Genomic DNA, 25,127 nt, shown 5'->3' on the forward strand with positions numbered 1-25,127 from the left:
GCTGTGATCCTTTGAAGGAGAAGAAGCGTTGTGGGTTTTGGAAATTTCAGCATTTTTGCGCTGGTTTTTCTTCACCTTTGTGGATTTATCTACCTTTGGTCTTTGATGTTGGTGACCTTTGGATGGGGTTTTTGTGTGGACATCCTTTTTGTTGATGTTGATGCTATTCTTTTCTGTTTGTTAGCTTTCCTTCTAAAAGTCAAGCCCCTCTGTTGCAGGTCTGCTGGCGTTTGCTGGAGTCCACTCCAGACACTGTTTGCATGGGTATCACCAGCAGAGGCTACAGAACAGCAAAGATTGCTGCCTATTCCTTCCTCTGGAAGCTTTGTTCCAGAGGGGCACCTGCCAGATGCCAGCCAGAGCTCTCCTGTGTGAGGTGTCTGTGTACCCCTGCTGGTAAGTGTCTCCCTGTCAGGAGGCACGGGGGTCAGGGACCCACTTGCGGAAGCAGTCTGTCTCTTAGCAGAGCCTGAGTGCTGTTCTGGGAAATTCACTGCTCCCTTCAGAGCCAGCAGGCAGGGACGTTTATGTCTGCCGAAGCTGTGTCCACAGCCACCCTTTCCCCCAGGTGCTCTGTCCCAGGGAAATGAGAGTTTTTTTCTATAAGCCCTTGACTGGGGCTGCTGCCTTTCTTTCAGAGATGCCCTGCCCAGAGAGGAGGAATCTAGAAAGGCAGTCTAGCTCCAACGTTTTTGCTGAGCTGTGGTGGGCTCTGCCCAGTTCAAACTTCCCAGTGGCTGTGTTTACACTGTGAAGGGAAAACCACCTACTGAAACCTCAGTAATGGTGGACGCCCCTTCCCCCACCAAGCTGGAGCATCCCAGGTCGACTTCAGACTGCTGTGCTAGAATTCCAAGCCAGTGGATCTTAGCTTGCTGGGTCTGTAGGGGTAGGATCCGCTGAGCTAGACTACTTGGCTCCCTGCCTTCAGCCCCCTTTCCTGGGGAGTGAACGCTTCTGTCTCACTGGTGTTCCAGGTGCCACTGGGGTATGAAAAAAAACTCCTGCAGCTAGTTTGGTGTCTGCCCAGATGGCTGCCCAGTTTTGTGCTTAAAACCCAGGGCCCTGGTGGTGTAGGCACCCAAGGAAATCTCCTGGTCTGAGGGTTGTGAAGACTGTGGGAAAAGTGTAGTACCTGGGTACTCATGCACAGTTTCTCACACAACAGTCCCTCACAGCTTCCCTTGGCTAGGGGAGGGAGTTCCCCGACTCCTTGTGCTTCCCAGGTTAGGCAACGCCCCACACTGCTTTGTCTTGCCCTCCAATGGCTGCACCCACTGTCTAACCTGTCCCAGTGAGATGAGCCAGGTACCTCAATTAGAAATGCGGAAATCACCCACCTTGTTGATCTCCCTGGGAGCTGCAGACCGGAGCTGTTCCTATTTGACCATCTTACCAGCCACCTCCTTTAAGCATTTCTTATAGGAAAGGCCTACTGTTGACAAACTCTGAATTTTTTTTAAAGCTAGAAATGTCTTAATTTCACCTTCAGTTTTGAAGGATATTTTTTGTCAGATATAGAATTCTTGGCTAGCCTTTTTTTTTTTTTTCCTCTCAGCACTTTAAATATATCATCCCATTGCCTCTGACTTCTATGGTTTCTGTTGAGAAATTTGTTTCATGTTGAGGATTCCTTGTTCCTGAGAAGGCACTTCTTTCTTGCTGCTTTCAATATTTCCTCTTTGTTTCAAAAATTTGATTATATCTCAGTGTGGTTCTTTTTGAGTTCAGCATGCTTGGAATTTGTTGAGCATCTCAGAAGTGTAGATTTATATTTCCCATAAAACGTGGGCAGTTTTCTACCATTATTTCTTCAAATAAGCTATCTCCTTTTCTTTCTTTGTGTCTCTTCATCTTGATCTCTTTGTTTTGCTCCTCTGAGACTCTGAAAATATATATGTTAGTCTGCCTGATAGTGCACCACAGCCCCCCTTATACTTTGTTTACTTTTATTCATTATTTTTTCTTACTGCTCCTTGGATTGGGCACTTTCAATTGCCCTATCTTTGAGTTCACTTATTCTTCTGCTTGCTCCAATTTGCTGTTGAAACTATCTAGTGAAATTTTCACTTCCGCCATTGTATTTTTTAAGCATCAGAAATTCTATTTGGCTACATTTTGTAATTTCTACCTCTTTATTCATAGTCCCTGCTTGTTTATACATCATTCACCTGATTTTCTGTAGTTCTTTGTTCCTGGTTCACTCAGTTTTTTTATTACATTTAAGAGAGTTAATTTGAAGTCTTTGTCTAGTATACCCCATGTCTGGGCTTCCTTAGGGATAGTTTCTGTCAACTTCTTTCATTTTTGAGTGAATGGGCCAAACTTTCCAGTTTGTTTGTATGCTTTACAATTTTAATTTGAGAACTGGACATTTTCACTATTGTAACATGCAACTCTGGAAATCAAATTCACCTCCTCCTTAGGGATTGCTGTTATTGCATGATGAGGGATGGATACTGCTGTTATTTGTTTAGAAAATTTTCCCTGCATTTTTTTCCTGAACTATATTCCTTGTGATGTGTAGTCATTAAGTTCTCTGTTCCATTTTCTTGTGGTCAGACATTATTCTGATAGAAATTTCCTTAAATTCCTAGATTCAGTAGGAAAAGAAAAAAGAAAAAGAAAAACCCTTTGTAATTTCTCATTAAATTATTTTGGGATGAGGGAATTCAGGATGGCTGACTAGAGGCATCCAGCACTTACCTCGTCCACAAGGAATAACCAAAATAGCAAGCAGATAATCACACTTCCAAGAAAGCATCTAAGAGAGAACACTGGAATTCAATAGAGAAATTACAGGAAACAGCCTGGGCATGGACGGAGAAGGAAGCAAAGTAGTCCAGCTCAGCCTTTGATCAGCTGGGATCCCAGAGCGGCTCACCAGTGTGGGGAATGGATAAATGAGAGATCCCCAGTGGTCTACATTTCCACCATGGACTCCTGCAACCCTAGCCATTGGAGAGCTCCTCAAGCATTGCTGACCTTGGGACTAGCAGAGAGAACTGCATAGATATCACATAATAACATTGCTCCAGAGAGGGAGTTCAGACCATCTTCTGAGTCCTAGCAGCTGCAGCACAATGCCACTTTGAGAGCCTAGTCCCCATTTGCCTGCATTCTGCCTTGGGGCCCAGCAGCCCCTGCATCTACACATCCTTGAAGCCACACTGACATCCTCCTTTGTCTACCTGGAGGTCTGCAGCAGTGTAACACTGGTTGGACTCAGTGGAGCAGTAGGGTTCCCAGCACTCTAGCACACATAATGTATTGTGTCCTGGAAAATGCATGGTGCAATGCATTGGGAAAGCTCTCCTTGGGAGAAACATGCACTTATCAGAGCCCAAAATCCACCTGCCTGGCGCTATTGCCACTGACAGGAACCCAGTCCTCACCAACAATAGAGCTTCAGTGCCCTTGCACATGCTCTGAGGAAAAGCTCTCTCAGCCTACAACTGCTGACACTGCTGCTGCTGGGGGCAAAGGTATGCACAACTGGCAGCAACCCCATTACTCCCAGCAGCAGGGATGCTGCACACTGGCACGCACACTGAGGACTGCTCTCCCTGCAGCTATCATTGCCACCATCAAGGCTACCATTATTGGGGGCTGAAGCATGCACTCCCCAGAGCCTGACTGCTGCTTGCCTGTGGCTGCTGCCACTGGTAGCAACCCTGTTTCCCCAGCAGCAAGGCCATAGTGCACTTGCCTGTGCCCTGAGGTGGGGTCTCCTTGCTCACTGCAGCTGTTGCTACTGCCACCCAAGCATTCCACTGGGGAACTTGGAAATAAGACCATCTTGCCTACCACAGCCTGTGCCTGTGTGCACCACTAGGGGACCCAAGGATGGGTCTATCTGGTCTGGCACTCCTCTGTTCCTCAGTGACTAAACACAATTTCCAGGAATCTGGATATTGCTCCCTCCATCCACCATTGTTGGCACCTGTGCACTTCTCCTGGGAGCTTGAGGATGGGTCCACTTAGGCTACTGCTACCATTATAGCCAGTATCCATCTACATCTACCACCTGAGGTCTTGGTACTGACACACTTAGCCTGTCAAAGCACTTCTGACACAAGCATGTGCCCGTTGGGAGCCCATTGGTTGTCCTACCACTGCTACAGCCATCACTCACATCATACATGCTGCCCAGGGGCCAAAAGACCCACCTACCTGCCCGGCCATTGTTGCCACTACCAGCACCTGAGCAGCCACCTGGAGGCCCAAGAATTGGCCTACTTGGACCCAGTAACATTGGTGCTTGTGTACGCCACCTAGAGGCCCAAGGACAGGCATGCTTAGCATGCTGCCACCACCACTGGGACTCAAGGGCAAGTTCACCTGGAGTCCTTATGCCAACAAAACTGCACTACAGACTACACTGACAACCATAGCCTGTGCCACTGAGGAAGTCACAGACACTACTGATGCTGTCTAGAGCCAAAGAAATCATACAACGACCAAACTACTGCATATACTCAGAATCAAAGCTAAAGTGTCCTACCCAACCAAAACCATAGATACATCATCAAAAAAACATCATTCCCTAAAAAAGCAAATTCAAAAAATCAGAAGAAGCAACTGTTACACTGGATGGCAGATACTAACATAAGAGCACAAGAAATATGAAAAAGCAAGGGCATATGACACTCCCAAGGCAGAACCTTGGATTACCCTTTGCAACTTTGGGCTTGTGTCTCATCCATGATAGATGGTAGCTGAGGTAGATTACCTGGCAGTAAAGGACCATCTTCCCTATACTCAGCATGTTGAGTAGAGCAGCAAGTACTAGAAGCAATTCATCATGTTGTCTCTTGTGGGAACCAAGGAACTGTTCATGGCCAGAAGTGGCGAGCCTGGCAGACTTTGGCCACCCGACTTGCCTCAAGCTCTATCTCGTTACCCCAAATATTGAAGAGACTAATTATGACCAATATAATCCACTGTTAGACTGCCAGAGGGCTCAGAATACTCTTTGTGAGCCTCTGAGTTTGTCTATAAATGCTATAAAGGTTTTGTTTTGTTTTGTTTTAAAGCTAAACATTATATGAGTATATATGATCTCTCCTCATGGATAAGTAACACAAAAGCCTGTAAAGAGCAGATGTTGGATCCAGATTTGTTTGACTTTAAAACCCTCATTTGTCACCTCTTTCTTGTGTTACCTCTATTTTTGTGAGAAGAGATATCAAGTGATCAAGCAGGACTTCTTTGAGGAGTGGTATAGGGTTCATGCTGAGTTTTGAAGGCCTAGCAGAATTCGGAGAAGCAGAGAACAGGGGAACGTGCATATCATGTAAGGAAAAAAGCAGGTGTTTCCATAGACACTGAAATGGTTTTCTAAAAACAAATTTGGGGAGAACAGTGAAGATTGTGTGTAATCGTTCTCCATTTGAGTGGGTGTCTTTAGCTGATATCTTATGACTTTTTTAAAAGTATGATTTTAAATTTTTATGGGTACATAGTAGGTGTATATATTTATGGGATACATGAAATGTTTAGATACAGGCATGCAATGTGTAATAATCACATGATGGAAAATGAGGTATCTATCACTTCAAGCATTTATCCTTTGTGTTACAAGCAATCTAATTATAGTCTTTTAGTTATTTTAAAATGTACAATTAAATTATTATTGACTATGGTCATCCTGTTGTGCTATCAAACACTAGGGCATATTAATTCATTCTATTTTTGTACCCCATAACCATCCCCACCTTCCCAGCCTCTGGTAACCATCATTCTACTATCTCCATGGGTTCAACTGCTTTGATTTTCAGATCACACAAATAAGTGAGAACATGTGATGTTTGTCTTTCTGTGCCTGGCTTATTTCACTTAACAGTTGCATCCATGTTGCAAATGACTTAATCTCATTCTTTTTTATGCCTAAATAGTACTCCATTGTGTATAAGTATCACATTTTCTTTATCCATTCGTCTGTTGATGGCCAATTAGATTGCTTCCAAATCTTGGCTATGGTGAACACAGCCACAACAAACATGAGAATGCAGATATCCTTCTGATATACTGATTTCTGTCTTTTGGGTATGTAACTAGCAATGAAAGTGCCGGGTCATGTGATAGCTCTATTTTTAATTTTTAGTTTTTGAAGAACCTCCAAACTGTTCTCCATAGTGGTTGCACTAATTTTCATTCCCACCAACAGTGTATGAGGATTCCTTTTTCTGCACTTCCTTGTCAGCGTTTGTTATTGCCTGTCTTTTGCATAAAACCCATTATAACTAAGGTGAGATGATATCTCATTGTAGTTTTGATTTGCATTTCTCTGATGATCAGTGATGTTGAGCACCTCTTCCTATGTCTGTTTGCCATTGTATGTCTACTTTTGAGAAATATCTATATAAATCTTTTGTCCATTTTTTAATTGGATTATTAGAATTTTTCCTATAGAGTTGTCTGAGCTCCTGATATATTCTGGTTATTAATCTTTTGTCAGATGGGTAGTTTGGAAATATTTTCTCCCATTCTGTGGGTTATATCTTCACTTTGTGGATTATTTCCTTTGCTGTGCAGAAGTTTTTTATGCCATCCAATTTGTCCATTTTTGCTTTGGTTGCCTGTGGTTGTGGCGTATTACTCAAGAAATCTTTGTCCAGACCAATGGCCTGGAGATTTTTACCAATGTTTTCTTGTAGTAGTTTTATAGTTTGAGGTCTTATAGTTTGAGGTCTAGGATTTAATTCTTTAATCCATTTTGGTTGATTTTTATATATGGTGAGAGATAAAAATCTAGTTTCATTCTTATGCATATGGATATCCAATTTTCCCAGTATCATTTATTGAAGAGACTGTCTTTTCTGCAATGTGTGTTCCTGGCACATTTCTTGAAAATCTTATCACATTTTTTTTCTCACCAAATTGATAAATCTGTTCCTTAAAGCAGAAAGTCCAAACAATGGAAGGAAAGTGTCCTGAGCAGAGTCAGATGACTAGATTCTTGGGCTGGCTGTGTGATCTTGGGCAATTTATACAACTTCTCTATTATGGTATACCTTTGACACTCAAATTCAGTTCATCTGTTTCTCAGAGTAAGGGACACCAAACAGCCCTAAAAATCCTTTTGTGGACTGACTGCTGGGGCTATTCATTGTATTGATTATAGTACATCAGCCTTGGATGTGTAAAATAAATTAAGCCAATCAGGGCTACAAATGACAGAAGTAGAATTTTCTAAAAGTTATTCCATTATTTCAAAATCCTTACAAATAATCCTCCTCTTTTAAGTAGTTCATTAATTATTAAAAATAATGTTGGCCGGGCACAGTGGCTCACACCTGTAATCCCAGCACTTTGGGAGGCCGAGGCAGGTGGATCACAAGGTCAGGAGATCGAGACCATCCTGGCTAACACGGTGAAAACCCATCTCTACTAAAAATACAAAAAAATTAGCCAGGCGTGGTGGCGGGTGCCTATAGTCCCAGGTCCTCGGAAGGCTGAGGCAGGAGAATGGCATGAATCTGGGAGTCAGAGCTGGCAGTGAGCTGGGATCATGCCACTGCACTCTAGCCTGGGCAACAGAGTGAGACTCTGTCTCAAAAATAAAAAATAAAAAATAAAAAATAATAATGTTGGTGCACTTAGCCATTGAAGGGTCTATTACTAAAACCATTGTTTGTTTTAGAAACACCATTCTTAATCACTCAGGATATAAAATTTTCTCTCAGAATTCTCTTGATGTGTGCTTTTATGCAGTCTCCTAAGTGGGCTCCTCCTTACCAAGAATAGAGGCTTCTTGGATGGGGCAGTTTGAATAAATGACTGCTCTGAGAGTCTCTCCTTTTTTTGTTGTTTTTGCCCTCTGTCTCTAAAGATGGCAACTCTGACTGGCCAAAGAGGCTTTATTAGCAATAGGTTAAGGTACTGCAGTGAAAAGGCATGTAATTGCTGGAAGGCCTAAGCTTTGGGAAAGTTTCTGGCCACAGGAGGAAGTTCTGCTCCTTTTATTGCCTGTTTTAGGAGAATTGTTATGATCAGTGCAATGAATAGTTTTGGTTGTAGTAGAAAGCCAGGAAAAGTGTGTTCTAAATTAGAATCAGATGACTAAGGGTGAGTGAGTACACATTTTTAACCCACTTTCTTCATTGAGATGGAGCAGATTATACATATGGGTTTTGGCAAATCAAAATAATTTTTAGAAATTGATCAAACCTCAGTATTTAAACAAGATCACATGACAGTTGTTGCTTAGAGAGCAAGAATGTAGCTAATTCTTGATTCCCTCAGAAATGAGTAGCTGCCTTTCTGGTTTCTGTGGATTATTCCTGCTATTGAATTCTCCCTGCCATCTCCTTATACTTGGGCTTTTGGGCCCTTTACTTGCTTATAACCTCCTCTACCAAAGAGGACTGGCAGCCAGGGCTGGGGGAAGACAGGACAACAACCCCCAGTTAGAGATTTGGTTTCTAATGTTCAGTTCTGGCAAAAGGTCTGTGGTAAAGGAGACAATGCTTGTAGCCATAAAATGTGGTTTGGGGGCTGTCCACGTTGTCCTTCTTTCTCCTTCCTCCTCACCACATATAATCAGGAATTGGCTGTCTAGCAACTCTCTTACGCTCTAGGAAAAATCAGTCTGAAGGTGGGTGGGGAGGGGGAAGAAGACTGCTTTCCCCACTTTCTTGATGTAGATTCTCCTCTTAAGTGTGCAGCGTTCTCTCCACAGAGCTATTATCAGAGGACCTGCAGTTTTCCTCTTTCATAATTGCAATGCAAACAACTGCAGGGAGAACACACTGAGATTTGGAGAGCTGTTGTTGTTTCATTGTAAAATGATAGCTGTCTTAGGAGATGGGACCACAGTTTCCAGCACTAGCTTGTGGCTGAACTGTGGCTCCTTAGTTGTGAGTTATCACTTTGTCTCTGACCAGAGGTGTTTTTCTATTCTCATTTCTGCCTATGAGAACTACTTTTTTAAAAAATAGAAATTCATCTTCATGTCTATGGGTACATTTAAGTGACTTAGGGGTTTGTGAGTAGATTGGTCATTGAGTCACAACTTTGCAGATTGTCTTTAAATATAGTGATAATGTTGATGATGACAACCATACTGATAAAGGTAAATTAAATCTACAATCCAAGCTAACCTCTTTGGAGCCTCCCATTCACTGGAAGTTATTGAGTCTGAGCGAGCAGAGCATTGTTGGAGAGACTGTAGTGTATGGGGCCAGACAGCCTGCTTTGGCCACTAGCCATCTCTATGGCCTTGGACAAGTTATTTAACCTTACTAAACCTCAATATTCTGTTTTGATAAATAGAGATAATAATAGTGAGGATATTTACAGTGGACATTTGCCATTCTTTTTGGTTGTCCAGTGTGTGGAGTCTCCTTCCTGTGACTCAGGAATGCATTCACTATATAATGTCAGCTACTTGCTCTCCCAGCCTCCCTTGTAATTATGGTGTGGGCACCTGCCCCAGAGCTGCAGTTTACAAATGACTTCTCACAGTGGATAGTGGTAGAAGAATCAAGTTCAGGAGCAGCAGTGGTGGCAGGGATGGTAGTCCCAGTGGTTAGCACTACAGGCTGCACTAGCCAATTCCCAGTGTAGCAGTGGTCACCTCACCAAAATGGTTCAATTGTGTGATTTTTAGGCAGTGCTCCAGCCTGTAGAGCCTCAAAAGCGTTCTCCAGCCCTTCCATAATCCTATAAGCTGCCTGATATCCTCCTTAAATCAGCCCAAATTGGTTTCTATAGCTTGCACTATAAGTCCCGATTGGTACAGTATCTCAGTGAGGTGAATATTAAATGAGATAATACAAGGAAAGTGTTTGGCACAGGGGCATAACACCTAGTAGATGCTCAAGGAATACTATATTAATAATAGTAATAGTATTAATAGTAACAGCAACCAGAGATTAGACTGAAAAGAGACCTAAGGTGTTGTCAGCTTTGTAGGAAGAGAGTTTAAAGGTTAACTGCTGGATGGAATCTATCAATATAATTTTGGTTATCATAGAATTAACTGGACTTAGCCCAGCTTCCTTTTTTATTGATAAAGAAGGTTCAGGGACATTGGGTAAATTACTCAGTGCCAACAGCTAGTGAATGACAGAGCCAAGCTGGAGGTTTTTGAACTGTCTGTTCTCTACTCCACACACTGCTCTGTGCTATTTAAATTTAAGAACTTAACAAATATATATGTATGGCATGGATTAAGATCTGTGAGGAACTAAGAAAGAACTATGGTTGGTACCTGGAATTGTTCAATGCCATCTCTCCTGATCATCATTGAACCTGGTGAAGCAGAACACGTATGTGCCCAATTAGAGAACAGAGTAAAAAAGCACAGTGCGTGCTGGGCCCTGTGGCTAAAAACCACAGACAGGACAGTCACTATGGCTAAAGTCAGGGAAGATCTCATGGGAAGGTAAGGATTGAAGCTGATGTGTGAAGTGACTTTTACCACCTAAATAAGGTGAGATTTATTTATTTATTTTTTTAAAGTGTTAGGGCAAAGCCAAAGTTAGACATTTACTGTGGGTTTACTTGTTTGTTTTTGAGAGGGCATCAGGGTAGAACTTTTAAAAATACCATGGAAATTATAGGATATAAATTATAATGTGTAAATTTTAAAAAGTCTTAAAATCTCTGCTGAAAACAGAGGGCTGTTTTGTTGGTTCTTAACCATCTTTGGAAATTTAAGCCATACTCAACATGTTTAAAAGGTTAATAAAAACATATTTATGGCATTTTTATATCATTTGGTGGCATTTTTGTTTCGTTTCGTTTTGTTTTGTTTTTGAGATGGAGTCTTGCTCTCTCACCTAGGCTGGAGTGCAGTGGCGCAATCTCAGCTAACTGCAACCTCTGCCTCCTGGATTCAAGCGATTCTCCTGCCTCAGCTTCCTGAGTAGCTGGGATTACAGATGCCCACCACCACATCTGGCTAATTTTTGTATTTTTAGTAGAGATGGGGGTTTCTCCATTTGGCCAGGCTAGTCTCGAACTCCTGGCTTCAAGAGATCCACCTGCCTCAGCCTCCCAAAGTGCTGGGATTACAGGCATAAGCCACCACACCCAGACTCATTTGGTGTTTTTAAAGCACATTTATGGGCATGACCTTTGATCACAGTGACAACAATGAGAGTTGGGTAGAAATGTTTTAAATTTAAAGAAGGGAAAACTGAAGCTCGGAAGGCCTAAATGGCTTGTTTACGTCATAAAGTTGGTTTATTTAACAAAATTAAGTTCAGATTTCTTGACTTTGGGTCTAAAATTCTATTTGCTAAGAAACAAAAAGTCCATGTGTCAAAAAGCAACTTTAGAAACATTGCATATTGTCACAATAGCTTCCAACTTTAGTTTGCTTGGATATGCTTCTCTCTGTATCTCAAAGCTGCTTTACCAGTGAATATAAAGGAATTTCTACACCATTGCCAATTCCAGATTGTCTAAATTTTGTTTGTAAACTGCATCTATTGAGTTTCTGATTGCTGAGGACTCCAGGCTGTAGCAATGTCATGAACTGATCTTACAGGACTCAAGATGCTTGCAGATCCTGACAGTTCCTTCTGGAATACATTGCCAAAGGTAGTCGAAGATTTTTGTTTTGTTTTGTTTTTTTAAAGCTAGATAATCCCACATTTAGAATTTTTCTCAAGGGAGAACGTTGACGTATTCCAGTCTGTCAAAAGGTAAAGAAAGTTATTTTCTTCTTACTAGCTGAAGAAGATAATGAAAAGAGGAATCTGAAATTTGAAATCTCCAATCCGTAGGTAGATGAAAAGAGGAATCTGAAATTTGAAATCTCCAATCCATAGGTAGAAAGTGCCAAAAATCACACTTCTGGGTTGTTTTGACTTATTTGTCCTGAGAAGTTATCCTTCCTCCCCTCCCCTCCCCTCCCCTCCCCTTTCCTTCCTTCCCTCCTTCCTTCCTTCCTTCCTTCTGTCTTCCTCCTTTTCTTTCTTTCTCTCTCTTTCACAAATAAGACTCTCCTTAGCTAGAAACTATATCCTGCTATGAAATTGTGTGTTCATCCAGTTTTCATTTTACTTGAATTTTCAGCAGCATTGAACACTATAGCCCCACTCCCGTCATCTACACCTTTTTGAAACACTGTTTTCTTCTGGCTTTCACCCTCTACTGGTCTTTCAACTAAATTTTCTCTCTGTTCTTCCTTAATTCCCTTTCAGACTCATGCTACTCTATATGACCATTAAATATCAGAATTCCCAAAAACCCATTCCTGGGCCTTGTCCTCTTCTTGCTCTATACTTCTTCCTCAGGCAAACTCTATGATCAGGATTGAATTCCTGCCCACATGGCCATGACTTGGAAATGTGTATCTCCAGTCCAGGTCTCTCCTTTGAATACCAGGTCAAGGATGTCCTCATGTATCCAATTGGTCATCTCAAAAACCTCTTAAATTCAACATGAACAAAACAAATTCATCATATTCCCTCTACTAACCCTGACCGACACTCACTATTCCCAAATCTCAGTGAACATAACGGCATCCTGCAGTTGTGGCAACTGGGGCATCATTCTCTCTCAAATCCTGTATCCAATCCATCAGCAGCTGTGATATTTCCCATGTCCATCCACTTCTCTCCATTTCTGCTGTCACCACTGGTCCTGACTTCCATCGCTTTTCACCTGAATGGTTGCTGGAGCCTCCTCACAGCTCTGCCTACATCTTTTCAGCATTCTTCCACCATCAAGGGTAAACAGTGTAGTTCAAGTTGTAATGATATTGACATAAACAGCCTCCAATATACTAAATCCAGGCACCTAGTAAATATTGGTTGGCTGTTGCTTTTTTTCCTGTAAGGTGGGATGCTTATGGCCTGGGATCTGAAACAGGAAAAGATCATCATATGATCATTACCTCTAACTTCAGTCTCTTTCTTCCCCTCCTTCAAACCTCAGAGCAAAGGCCAGAGAAATCATGTTTTTGCAACATCAGGGACAAAATAACCTGAAAGAAATAATTTTGAGAACAGGCTGAAATAATCAGTGATACATAATTTCAATCTTAGCTCAAAAGATTGGGGGAGAAGGAGAAGAACAATTACAGGAGTTTTCATCAAAATGTACAAATACAAATAAAGACACACACAATTATGGGTGTACTTATGCACACCAATAATACACACACACATACACATGCATACCCTGTACCCAGTGCCTGATCCATGCTGGTACATAGTAAATGAATGTTGAACAAATGAACGAAACAAAGCCAGCTCCTTATCAGGTTTGGATAAAATATCAGCTGCTTGTTTTTGTAGGTCACCAGAAAATGAACCGAAAACAAAATAAATTTACTAGTTAAGATGCGTTCTTAAATAATTCTTTTTCAAAATTATTCTAAAAAATATTTATCCCCCAAGGTTCTTAGAGCCGAATAAGACTACGTGTCTTTAATTCTTTTTTTTTCTTTTTATTATTATTATTATTATTATACTTTAGGCTCTATGGTACATGTGCGCAACGTGCAGGTAAGTTACATATGTATACGTGTGCCATGCTGGTGCGCTGCACCCACCAACTCGTCATCTAGCATTAGGTATATCTCCCAATGCTATCCCTTCCCCCTCCCCCAACCCCACAACAGTCCCCAGAGTGTGATGTTCCCCTTCCTGTGTCCATGTGTTCTCATTGTTCAATTCCCATCTATGAGTGAGAATATGCGGTGTTTGGTTTTTTGTTCTTGCGATAGTTTACTGAGAATGATGATTTCCAATTTCATCCATGTCCCTACAAAGGACATGAACTCATCATTTTTTATGGCTGCATAGTATTCCATGGTGTATATGTGCCACATTTTCTTAATCCAGTCTATCATTGTTGGACATTTGGGTTGGTTCCAAGTCTTTGCTATTGTGAATAATGCCGCAATAAACATACGTGTGCATGTGTCTTTATAGCAGCATGATTTATAGTCCTTTGGGTATATACCCAGTAATGGGACGGCTGGGTCAAATGGTATTTCTAGTTCTAGATCCCTGAGGAATCACCACACTGACTTCCACAATGGTTGAACTAGTTTACAGTCCCACCAACAGTGTAAAAGTGTTCCTATTTCTCCACATCCTCTCCAGCACCTGTTGTTTCCTGACTTTTTAATGATTGCCATTCTAACTGGTGTGAGATGGTATCTCATTGTGGTTTTGATTTGCATTTCTCTGATGGCCAGTGATGGTGAGCATTTTTTCATGTGTTTTTTGGCTGCATAAATGTCTTCTTTTGAGAAGCGTCTGTTCATGTCCTTCGCCCACTTTTTGATGGGGTTGTTTGTTTTTTTCTTGTAAATTTGTTGGAGTTCATTGTAGATTCTGGATATTAGCCCTTTGTCAGATGAATAGGTTGCGAAAATTTTCTCCCATTTTGTAGGTTGCCTGTTCACTCTGATGGTAGTTTCTTTTGCTGTGCAGAAGCTCTTTAGTTTAATTAGATCCCATTTGTCAATTTTGGCTTTTGTTGCCATTGCTTTTAGTGTTTTAGACATGAAGTCCTTGCCCATGCCTATGTCCTGAATGGTAATGCCTAGGTTTTCTTCTAGGGTTTTTATGGTTTTAGGTCTAACATTTAAGTCTTTAATCCATCTTGAATTGATTTTTGTGTAAGGTGTAAGGAAGGGATCCAGTTTCAGCTTTCTACATATGGCTAGCCAGTTTTCCCAGCGCCATTGATTAAATAGGGAATCCTTTCCCCATTGCTTGTTTTTCTCAGGTTTGTCAAAGATCAGATAGTTGTAGATAAGTGGCATTATTTCTGACGGCTCTGTTCTGTTCCATTGATCTATATCTCTGTTTTGGTACCAGTACCATGCTGTTTTGGTTACTGTAGCCTTGTAGTATAGTTTGGAGTCAGGTAGTGTGATGCCTCCAGCTTTGTTCTTTTGGCTTAGGATTGACTTGGCGATGCGGGCTCTTTTTTGCTTCCATATGAACTTTAAAGTAGTTTTTTCCAATTCTGTGAAGAAAGTCATTGGTAACTTCATGGGGATGGCATTGAATCTGTAAATTACCTTGGGAAGGATGGCCATTTTCATGATATTGATTCTTCCTACCCATGAGCATGGAATGTTCTTCCATTTGTTTGTATCCTCTTTTATTTCCTTGAGCAGTGTTTTGTAGTTCTCCTTGAAGAGGTCCTTCACATCCCTTGTAAGTTGGATTCCTAGGTATTTTATTCTCTTTGAAGCAATTGTGAATGGGAGTTCACTCATGATTTCGCTCTCTGTTTGTCTGTTATTGATGTATGAGAATGCTTGTGATTTTTGTACATTGATTTTGTATCCTGAGACTTTGCTGAAGTTGCTTATCAGCTTAAGGAGATTTTGGGCTGAGACAATGGGGTTTTCTAGATATACTATCATGTCATCTGCAAACAGGGACAATTTGACTTCCTCTTTTCCTAATTGAATACCCTTTATTTCCTTCTCCTGCCTAATTGCCCTGGCCAGAACTTCCAACACTATGTTGAATAGAAGTGGTGAGAGAGGGCATCCCTGTCTTGTGCCAGTTTTCAAAGGGAATGCTTCCAGTTTTTGCCCATTCAGTATGATATTGGCTATGGGTTTGTGATAAATAGCTCTTATTATTTTGAGATACGTCCCATCAATACCTAATTTATTGAGAGTTTTTAGCATGAAGGGTTGTTGAATTTTGTCAAAGGCCTTTTCTGCATCTACTGAGATAATCATGTGGTTTTTGTCTTTGGTTCTCTTTATATGCTGGATTACATATATTGATTTGCGTATATTGAACCAACCTTGCATCCCAGGTATGAAGCCCACTTGATCATGGTGGATAAGCTTTTTGATGTGCTGCTGGATTCTGTTTGCCAGTATTTGATTGAGGATTTTTGCATCAATGTTCATCAAGGATATTGGTCTAAAATTCTCTTTTTTTGTTGTGTCTCTGCCAGGCTTTGGTATCAGGATGATGCTGGCCTCATAAAATGAGTTAGGGAGGATTCCTTCTTTTTCTATTGATTGGAATAGTTTCAGAAGGAATGGTACCAGCTCCTCCTTGTACCTCTGGTAGAATTCGGCTGTGAACCCATCTGGTCCTGGACTTTTTTTGGTTGGTAAGCTATTGATTATTGCCACAATTTCAGCTCCTGTTATTGGTCTATTCAGAGATTCAACTTCTTCCTGGTTTAGTCTTGGAAGGGTGTATGTGTTGACGAATTTATCCATTTCTTCTAGATTTTCTAGTTTATTTGCGTAGAGGTGTTTGTAATATTCTCTGATGGTAGTTTGTATTTCTGTGGGATCGGTGGTGATATCCCCTTTATCATTTTTTATTGCATCTATTTGATTCTTCTCTCTTTTTTTCTTTGTTAATCTTGCTAGCGGTCTATCAATTTTGTTGATCCTTTCAAAAAACCAGCTCCTGGATTCATTTATTTTTTGAAGGGTTTTTTGTGTCTCTATTTCCTTCAGTTCTGCTCTGATTTTAGTTATTTCTTGCCTTCTGCTAGCTTTTGAATGTGTTTGCTCTTGCTTTTCTAGTTCTTTTAATTGTGATGTTAGGGTGTCAATTTTGGATCTTTCCTGCTTTCTCTTGTGGGCATTTAGTGCTATAAATTTCCCTCTACATACTGCTTTGAATGCATCCCAGAGATTCTGGTATGTTGTGTCTTGGTTCTCGTTGGTTTCAAAGAACATCTTTATTTCTGCCTTCATTTCGTTATGTACCCAGTAGTCATTCAGGAGCAGGTTGTTCAGTTTCCACATAGTTGAGCGGTTTTGAGTGAGATTATTAATCCTGAGTTCTAGCTTGATTGCACTGTGATCTGAGAGATAGTTTGTTATAATTTCTGTTCTTTTACATTTATTGAGGAGAGCTTTACTTCCAAGTATATGGTCAATTTTGGAATAGGTGTGGTGTGGTGCTGAAAAAAATGTATATTCTGTTGATTTGGGGTGGAGAGTTCTGTAGATGTCTATTAGGTCCGCTTGGTGCAGAGCTGAGTTCAATTCCTGGGTATCCTTGTTGACTTTCTGTCTCGTTGATCTGTCTAATGTTGACAGTGGGGTGTTAAAGTCTCCCATTATTAATTTATGGGAGTCTAAGTCTCTTTGCAGGTCACTCAGGACTTGCTTTATGAATCTGGGTGCTCCTGTATTGGGTGCATATATATTTAGGATAGTTAGCTCTTCTTGTTGAATTAATCCCTTTACCATTATGTAATGGCCTTCTTTGTCTCTTTTGATCTTTGTTGGTTTAAAGTCTGTTTTATCAGAGACTAGGATTGCAACCCCTGCCTTTTTTTGTTTTCCATTTGCTTAGTAGATCTTCCTCCATCCTTTTATTCTGAGCCTATGTGTGTCTCTGCACGTGAGATGGGTTTCCTGAATACAGTACACTGATGGGTCTTGAGTCTTTATCCAATTTGCCAGTCTGTGTGTTTTAATTGGAGCATTTAGTCCATTTACATTTAAAGTTAATATTGTTATGTGTGAATCTGATCCTGTCATTATGATGTTAGCTGGTTATTTTGCTCGTTAGTTGATGCAGTCTCTTCCTAGTCTCGATGGTCTTTACATTTCGGTATGATTTTGCAGTGGCTGGTACCGGTTGTGCCTTTCCATGTTTAGCGCTTCCTTCAGGAGCTCTTTTAGGGCAGGCCTGGTGGTGACAAAATCTCTCAGCATTTGCTTGTCTGTAAAGTATTTTATTTCTCCTTCACTTATGAAGCTTAGTTTGGCAGGATATGAAATTCTGGGTTGAAAATTCTTTTCTTTAAGAATGTTGAATATTGGCCCCCACTCTCTTCTGGCTTGTAGGGTTTCTGCCGAGAGATCCGCTGTTAGTCTGATGGGCTTCCCTTTGATGGTAACCCGACCTTTCTCTCTGGCTGCCCTTAACATTTTTTCCTTCATTTCAACTTTGGTGAATCTGACAATTATGTGTCTTGGAGTTGCTCTTCTCGAGGAGTATCTTTGTGGCGTTCTCTGTATTTCCTGAATCTGAATGTTGGCCTGCCTTGCTAGATTGGGGAAGTTCTCCTGGATAATATCCTGCAGAGTGTTTTCCAACTTGTTTCCATTCTCCCCGTCACTTTCAGGTACACCAATCAGACGTAGATTTGGTCTTTTCACATAGTCCCACATTTCTTGGAGGCTTTGCTCATTTCTTTTTATTCTTTTTTCTCTAAACTTCCCTTCTCACTTCATTTCATTCATTTCATCTTCCAGGGCTGATACCCTTTCTTCCATTTGATTGCATTGGCTCCTGAGGCTTCTGCATTCTTCACATAGTTCTCGAGCCTTGGTTTTCAGCTCCATCAGCTCCTTTAAGCACTTCTCTGTATTGGTTATTCTAGTTATACATTCTTCTAAATTTTTTTCAAAGTTTTCAACTTCTTTGCCTTTGGTTTGAATATCCTCCCATAGCTCGGAGTAATATGATCGTCTGAAGCCTTCTTCTCTCAGCTCGTCAAAGTCATTCTCCATCCAGCTTTGTTCCGTTGCTGGTGAGGAACTGCGTTCCTTTGGAGGAGGAGAGGTACTCTGCTTTTTAGAGTTTCCAGTTTTTCTGCTCTGTTTTTTCCCCATCTTTGTGGTTTTATCTACTTTTGGTCTTTGATGATGGTGATATACAGATGGGTTTTTGGTGTGGATGTCCTTTCTGTTAGTTTTCCTTCTAACAGACAGGACCCTCAGCTGCAGGTCTGTTGGAGTACCTGGCCGGCTGTGTGAGGTGTCAGTCTGCCCCTGCTGGGGGGTGCCTCCCAGTTAGGCTGCTCGGGGGTCAGGGGTCAGGGACCCACTTGAGGAGGCAGTCAGCCCGTTCTCAGATCTCCAGCTGCGTGCTGGGAGAACCACTGCTCTCCTCAAAGCTGTCAGACAGGGACATTTAAGTCTGCAGAGGTTACTGCTGTCTTTTTGTTTGTCTGTGCCCTGCCCCCAGAGGTGGAGCCTATAGAGGCAGGCAGGCCTCCTTGAGCTGTGGTGGGCTCCACCCAGTTCAAGCTTCCAGGCTGCTTTGTTTACCTAAGCCAGCCTGGGCAATGGCGGGCGCCCCTCCCCCAGCCTCGCTGTGGACTTGCTGTTTGATCTCAGACTGCTGTGCTAGCAATCAGCGAGACTCCGTGGGCGTAGGACCCTCTGAGCCAGGTGCGGGCTATACTCTCCTGGGGCACCCTTTCCTAAGCCCGTCGGAAAAGCACAGTATTCGGGTGGGAGTGGCCCGATTTTCCAGGTTCCGTCTGTCACCCCTGGAAAGGGAACTCCCTGACCCCTTGCGCTTCCTGAGTGAGGCAATGCCTCGCCCCTGCTTCGGCTGGCGCACGGTGCACTCACCCACTGACCTGCGCCCACTGTCTGGCACTCCCTAGTGAGATGAACACGGTACCTCAGATGGAAATGCAGAAATCACCCGTCTTCTGCGTCGCTCGCGCTGGGATCTGTAGACCGGAGCTGTTCCTATTCGGCCATCTTGGCTCCTCCTCTTTTTTTTTTTTTTTTTGAGATGGGGTCTTGCTCTGTCACCCAGGCTGGAGTGCAGTGGCTCAGTGGCTAGATCTCAGCTCACTGCAAGATCCGCCTCCTGGATTCATGCCATTCTCCTGCCTCAGCCTCCCGAGTAGCTGGGGCTACAGGTGCCTGCCACCATGCCTGGCTAATTTTTTGTATTTTTAGTAGAGACGGGTTTTCACCATGTTAGCCAGGTTGGTCTCTATCTCCTGACCTCGTGATCCGCCCACCTCGGCCTCTCAACGTGCTAGAATTACAGGCGTGAGCCACTGCGCCTAGCCCTTTAATTCTTTTACTTGACTCTATCCCATATTTATACCCTCTCTAATATTTCAGTTGTGATCCTCAGAGGTAAGTATCCCATTTTCCCACTTTATAGACTAGGAAACTGAGGCATATGCAAAAGTAACTTCAGAAAAAGGTACATAATTGCTCAACAGAATTTCCCTTAAATTATGATCTTCCATACTAGTAATGTCCCCTTGAGTCAATAATTTTTTAAAAAATACACAGTAAACATTCAATTTTCTTAAGAGTTCAATTCTTCCTAAATTCATCTATAGATTCAATATATTCCGAATCAAAGTGTCAGCATGCTAGTTTTTAGAAATTCAGAAGCTAATTATAAAATGTATATGAAAATGCAAATTATTGAATAAATTTAAAAAGAAGAACAAAGTTGATGGTCTTATGTTACCCAATTTCAAGACTTTATATAGTGTTAAATAGTCAAGACTGTATGGTAGTGGTGGAAGGGTAGATATATAGATGCATGGAACAGAAAAGCCCAGAAATAGACTCTTACATTTATGATCAGTTGATTTTTTACAAAGATGGAAATTTGATGGGGAAAAGAAAGCGCTTTCAACAAGTGATGGTGGAGCAACTGGATGTTTGTAAGGAAACAATGAATCTTGATTCCTACCTCAGATACAAAATGAATGTTGTCATTCATTCAAGAGATAATAAGTGTGCCAGGTGAGAGGGGGTCTTGTTGGATAATCTCCAACAAGCCTGCACACTGGGGTGAATGCACATGGGGGTGGAACCTTGGGAAGTTTGTGCCATTTGCAGTGGGGAAGAGCCCGGCCCCTCCTCTTCCGGTGTGGAAACTGGGATTCAAGCTGTGCGTGGCAAGCACTCTAGCAGGGACTCTGACCTTGCGAGAGTCCCTGTTTCCCCCTGTTCTTCTTTTTCACCTAATAAAACCCTGTCCTACTCATCATTCAAATTGTCTGTGAGCCTGAATTTTCATGGCCTTGGGACAAAGAAGCTCGTCTTTAGCTGAACTAAGGAAAAGTCCCGCAAAAAGATTTCCTATGTACCATCAAAAATGGATGGTAAATGTAAATTTAAGAACCAAAATGATAAAAATTCTGGAAGAAAACATAGGAGAAAATCTCTATGTTCTTGAAGAAGGCAAAGATTTCTTAAATGCCCAAATAATGAACCATTAAAGAAACAATGATAAAATGGACTTTGTCAAAATTAAAATCTTTTGCTCTTCAAAAGACATCTTTAGAAAAATAAAAAGGCAAGCCATGGAATTGGAGAAAATTGTTGCAATGTTACATGTTAGTTATCTATTGCTCTATAAAAAATTACCCACAAAACTTAGAAACTTGAAACAACAAACAATTATTATCTCACAGTTTCTGTGGGCCAAAATCTGGGAAATGGCAATTAAACTGTTGGCTGGGATAAAGTCATCTGAAGACTGAATTTGGGGAAGATCCGCTTTCAGTCCCTCTTATGTGGCTACTGGTAGAAGATCCAGAAGATTACCTCAGTTTCTGGACACATGAGCCTCTCCATAAGGCCTCTTGTCTGTCTTCAGGACATGGCAGCTCCCTTCTCCTTGAGTGAGTAGCTGAAGAGAGAGAAGTGATCAAGTGCACTAAAGATAGCAGCTGCGGTCATTTTATGATTTACTCTCTGGAGCAACATCCCATAACTCTGTGATGTTCTATTTGTTAGAAGTGAGTCCTTAAATCCAGCCCATATAAAAGGGAAGCTGAATTAAGCTCTACCTCTTGAGTGGACGAGTATCCAAGAATTTGTACACATAACTGTAAAACCACCAGTGTATATAGCTTACAAAAAAGTTTGTATACAGAATACACAGAGAACACTACAACTCTATAATAAGAAAATTATATGAAAATGGTAAAATCATGGAATAGACACTTTCAAAGGAAGATATTCTTATGTTTAATAAACACAAGAAAAGATGCTCAACATCATTGGTCATCAGGGAAATGTAAATGAAAACCACTATATGTCTACCAGAATGGTTAAAATTAAAAAGACTGAAAACTTTGACTAAATGCTGGCAAGCATGTCGAGGCATTGGAATGCAACATTGCTGGTGGGAATGTAAAAGAGTATAACCACTTTGGAAGATGTCAATTTTTAAAAAGTTGAACATACACTTTACATACACCCTAACTATCCCACTCTGATGTATTTACCCAAGAAAAATGAAAACATATGACAGCATAAAAGTTTGTATACATATATTCACAGTAATTTTATTTGCTGTGGCTATAAGAACTGGAAATAACCCAAATGTCTTTCAACAGGTAATGGAGAGACAAAATGTGGTGCAGCCATGCAAGGGGGTACTACCCAGCAATACAAAGGAATGAGCTACTAACACACAAAACATCATGAAGGAATCTCAAAATCGTCATGCTAAGGGAAAGAATTCAGACACAAAGGAATCTATCTGAATATGAATTTAGTTATATAAAATTGTAGAACACGCAAGCTAATCAATAGCAACCAATGCAGATCAGTTTTTGCCTTGGGATGTGGGTAGAGGGAATAATAGAGTACAAGGGAACAGAGGGTATTTTTTGGGGATAGTAGAAAATCTTCTGTTTTTTGACCATTGGAGTGGTTTCAAGAGTGTACACATCTCTCAAAACTTCTTAATTTGTGTACCTTAAATAAATGGAGTTTTCTGAATACAAATTATAATCCCAATAAAGTTGACTTTAAGCAGGGGGGTGGAGCAGAAACTAAAAGTCAATAATTTTTCATCTTTAAAACTGTTGAATGTCACTTTGTATGAGTACATTCACCATTTGTGTAACTTGTGAGTTGGTGAGGCATTTGAATGACCTGATTAGCAGTGTTTTTGTCTGTGAAATGTGTGTATTTGGCAGAGTTGTAATCAGGCAGGAGAGGGACAGAGGGTTTGTCATGATGCATTAGGCCATCTCTGAGGTTCCTCCCAGTTGTTGCATAATTCTGTCTTCTGTCCCTACGTGGACAAGAGCCCAGGCCTTGTAATTCAACAGACCTGCATTCAATTCCGGCTCAGCTATTTCTAGCAGTGTGACCCTGGGCCATTTACTAAGTTTCAGTTTCATCAGAGGTAAAATAAGGATAATATACTTACTCAGAAATGAGCTGTCATATAAAACACTCAGCACACAAAGAAGAAGATACAGAAAAGGTATTTGATAGGTATTTAGCTTTTCCCCTTTTCCAGAAAAATCTTGACACTACTATGTTTGAAATTATGGGTTCTAAGAAAATAAGTAATTTTCAGGAGCATTAAAATATCAGCAAAATCTGTATCTTTTGCCTATATAGGCAAAATATAAGTGGCAAACTGGTTAATAAAGACATCTAAAGAGGAAAGTAAAATAAGAATTAAATCTTTCCTTTGTTTTGAATCAGTACTTTAAATTCCAAAGACACAAGTTACTCTTCAAAATGCATTGAAACTGCACTGTAAGTAATTTTTTATATATAATCACATTATTAACAGCATAATTTGAAAAATGGAAGCTATAGGACAGCAGAGGATTAGGCCCTTAATCCACAAAACTATATAAGAAAACCTAAAGCACACACCCATTGCTAGGCTCAAAATAAAACAGAAGTTCAGTGACAGTTACACTATCCATTTAACCTCCATTGCTGTCTTCAGTTAAAAAAAAAATTGGTAAATATTATGTATGCCTTTCCTGCTGTAAAGTAAATATGAACTGTGTGATGTTCGTATTGGAAAAGCAAGTATTATATGTAATGTGAAAATGCAATAAAAATAATTTAAAAACAGAAAGTTATCTTCCTGCCTTATTTAAAAGAGAGAGTCAAGAAAAGAGGGTAATTTGCTTGTGTGTGTTTAAATTATTTTGTTTTTATTGCAGTCTGTTGACTATTTTACTCATGAATTTGAAATGCTAATTAGGAATGTTTTTTCATCTCATCAATCAGAGCATGCAGTCAGAAGCTTGTTTTTGCTAGTTGGTGCAACAGCTTATTGTTGGTTCTAGGAAGACACACTTAAACTAAGTAGGAGTAAATGTTCCTTAAAGACAAATTCAGCTTTCACCAAATAATGTAATTAAGGAAGTGAATACTGAATGCCTACTTTGTGCAGTTTGTGATTGACTTGATATCTCCTTGTTTCTGCCCCATCCGCCACTTCTTTTTCATGTCATTTCCTTTTACACATTTTCTTTTCTGAATTGCGTGCTTCCTGCTGGTAGGAGTTGGCGCTTCCATTGCCAATGGATACCTGCACCTGTGAATGCTCTATACACCAGTGGCTTTTGGTATGGAGTGACAGCTGGCTAGAAGTCTGATTCCTTTTCATATAGAATATTTGAAATATATTGTGTTTCATGTCTTCTTATACCTCTCCTTCCCATCTATATAGACAGGTGAGAGATGCCAGAAATGAATGCAGGTAGAGTTTAGGACCCTGCCTAGGGCACACAAACAGGTAGTAAATACTTGTCATCCAATGCTCCAACTGCTTAGAATTTCCTCTGCTTGTGAGCACAACCATAGTGGTGAATGCCAATGCGCCAGTGGCCTCTTGTAGGTTTCAGGGAGCTGTTTCTCCCTGAGTTCAGAGCAGAAAAAATGCATGTTCACACTAAACCACCCTTGCCCTTTATAGCTTTTCCAATGGAGTGAATGAAAGTTATATCCTGGCCCAATCACCTGAAACACTGAGAAGGAATTCAGTGGCTTAGCTCCACAAAGATGTAAATTTCCATTTCTGAGGTTGAAAATGGAGTGGTGAGGCTAGAAATTTGAGGTTTGTGATGTTTGCCTCAACTTCTAAGAAACATGCAATGAGCTGGGCGCGGTGGCTCGTGCTTGTAATCCCAGCACTTTGGGAGGCCAAGGTGGGCGGATCACTTGAGGTCAGGAGTTTAAGATCAGCCTGGGTGACATGGCAAGACCTCGTCTCTACAAAAACTACAAAAAAAAAAAAATCAGTCGGGCATGGTGGTGCACGCCTGTGGTCCCAGCTACTTGGGAGGCTGAGCTGGGAGGATGGCTTGAGCACAGAAGGCAGAGGTTGCCGTGAGCTGAGGTCATGCCACCACTGCACTCCAACCTGGGCAACAGAGCAAGACCCTGTCTCAAAACAAAACAAGAAACGTGCAGTGAACTCTCTGTAGATAGAAAGCTGAATACCTTGTTTTGTCTGAGATGGCTTAGTGTGGAATTGCCTAGAAATGAGAGAGGTAGACCAAGTGACCCCCTCAGATTCTCCTAGGAGCCTTTTATTTATGAGTCCTTGGCAGGACATTCTAGCTTCTCTCCAAATAGTCTCCATACTCTCTGCCCAAATTCGTGAACCTGGTTCTCCCATGTAAAATTTCTACTTCTGTCAACCGACATTTTAATAATA

General features: G+C 41.1%; 1 long non-coding RNA gene across 1 annotated transcript in view; it reads left to right on the forward strand.

Moving 5' to 3' along the window:
• LOC129010238 (uncharacterized) overlaps positions 1-25,127 on the forward strand; it is a 247,780-nt gene that overhangs the window by 164,827 nt on the left and 57,826 nt on the right. The gene's annotated exons all lie outside the window — the stretch shown is intronic.

This window comes from Pongo pygmaeus, chromosome 10 (genome assembly GCF_028885625.2).
Source record: "Pongo pygmaeus isolate AG05252 chromosome 10, NHGRI_mPonPyg2-v2.0_pri, whole genome shotgun sequence".
NCBI lineage: Eukaryota > Metazoa > Chordata > Mammalia > Primates > Hominidae > Pongo > Pongo pygmaeus.